We start from the raw sequence: 2,115 nt of genomic DNA, 5'->3' as shown, positions 1-2,115 counted from the left end.
TGCTGCCTCCTCATTCCCCCCTCTGGGGGGGGGCTCCGCCCTCCCCAATGCTTCCTGTTGTCACACTTGCCCCTTGTCCATCCTCATCACATGTACTGAGCGCCCGCCAGCGGGCACTGGGCTGGACACACGGGCCTTGCTCTTCAGAGACGTCTAATCACAGGGTCTTCACGCGTGCCACCCTCTGGCCTCTCCTTCCCCATCCCCTGCCCAAGTATCTCCTCTCTGCCGAGAGTTCCCCGGGGGCTCTGTCCGGGTGACCTCTAAGCCAACGACCCTCCAGTTCCTGTCTCCACCCTGGTCCTCACCGCCCCTCCCCACCCCCGCAGCCCCTCTTGATACTGACAACTTCCTGCCGATTCTCCAGCTCAGAGGGGTCCGCGGGCTCCCAGCTGCCCGCATCCCCCACCTCCCACAGCCATCACGAGTCCTGCACTCTGCTGCCCCTCCGTGCCTCTGGGACCCCGAGTCCTGCACTCTGCTGCCCCTCCGTGCCTCTGGGACCCCGCCCGGAAGCCTGTGCTCAGCTGGAAAGCCCTCCCCCTTCCCTGCGTGGGGACCCCCCGCCCCCAGGGCCTGTGCAGCGCATGGCACGTGCTGGATGCTGAGTGACCACTCGTGTCGATGGCAGTAACTCCCGTTATCGCCACCAGGAGTGTCCCCGCCAAGGTCCAGCCTGTATTTCTCTTGCTGTGTGGACAGGTGACCATTTCCAGAGGGGACACAGCCCCCACTACACACCCCCTAGGAAAGTCCTCACTTCCATCCAGCTTACACCTCCCCGCTGGGGATCTTGGCAGAACTAGCTGGTTTGGGTAACTCTGTAGGGACCAGGGATGCTGGAGTGTGGGGCGGGGTGGGGGCCGGGGACAGGAAAGGACTGCCTGGCTCGGCCTCTGTCCTGGTTCACGCCACCGTGCTGGCCTGGCCCAGCCCAGCTGCCTGCCGAGGCCACAAGGGGCCTCGCTGGCAGCGGGTACAGGGAGGAGAGTGGAGGCTCAGGCTGCCAGAAGGGTGGGGAGTCCCGAGTCCTGGACCCCGAGGGCAGGAGTGTGCATGAACTGGGGGCCTGACAGCCCCGGATGGGGAAGGAGAGAGGTGTGGCAGAGGCAGACAGCGAGTCTGTCAGGGCCTCCTGTCCCCTGCTCCCAGGCCATCTTCCGATGGCCCCCGCCCTCCGGCCCGGGCCTGGGCCGGGGAAGAGTCTGCTCTCACACTGGGGTCGTCGCCAAAGGAGGGACATTTATCAGCAGCCCCCAGTCCTCCCCCGGCCTGAGATACTGAGGTGTCGCCAAATCTCGCTTCCCTGGTGAGCCGAACTGGGAGTGGCTTCTGTTTGCGTACCCCAACTCCAAGGCCTTCAGGCCCCGCCTAACCCCGGAGCCCTGGTGCCTGCCTGCTCTGCACAGGGACCCAGGACACTTGGGGGGCGGGGATGCAGTGGCTGGGCGCCCCTCCCCCATCGGACCCGTTATCCACACAGCTGAGGCTGCAGGCCTCAGCTCCCCCTAGCCTCCCTCTGCTCTCCCCGCCCTGGGAGACCCCCAAGTCACGCAGCCCGGCGCCCTTCCTCAGGTGGCTGGGGCTGAGATTCAGAGGGTGGACGCTGCCCCGAGGCCACACAGCCAGTGGGGGCAGAATGGTGCCCCCTTCCTGACCGCACTGACCTCGCCCATGGCAGCGGGCATCATGGGCCAGACAATTGTTTGGGTTTAGGGGCACAGGGGCTTATTATGCTGGCGGCACTGAGGGCCGGGGGAGGGGGGAAGAGACAGGCAGCGGTGGGGGTGGCACAAGCCCTACTCCCTGTAATCAGCCCGTGGCAGAGATGATGATGGCCTGGATGCTCAGGCGCCGAGGTCACCGGGCTTGGCACCTGGCACTGTTGCACCTTCCTGTCTGACTCGCCCCCCTCAGGAGGCCTCCCGGGGCCCCTTGCCTCAGGAAGCTGCCTCTCCTGCTTCCCCAGTCTCCCCAGCTCCTGCGCCCACCCCAAGGACCCCCAAATTGCGGAAGGAAAAATCCAGACTTTGTAGGTGGAGGCATCACTTTATTCAGGCAAGGATGAGCCAAACAGGGCCACACAGGGCAGGGAGATGGGGAGCCGGGACAGGC

Source organism: Pteropus vampyrus, unplaced genomic scaffold, assembly GCF_000151845.1.
Source record: "Pteropus vampyrus isolate Shadow unplaced genomic scaffold, Pvam_2.0 Scaffold124, whole genome shotgun sequence".
NCBI lineage: Eukaryota > Metazoa > Chordata > Mammalia > Chiroptera > Pteropodidae > Pteropus > Pteropus vampyrus.
This window is presented reverse-complemented; position numbering follows the sequence as displayed.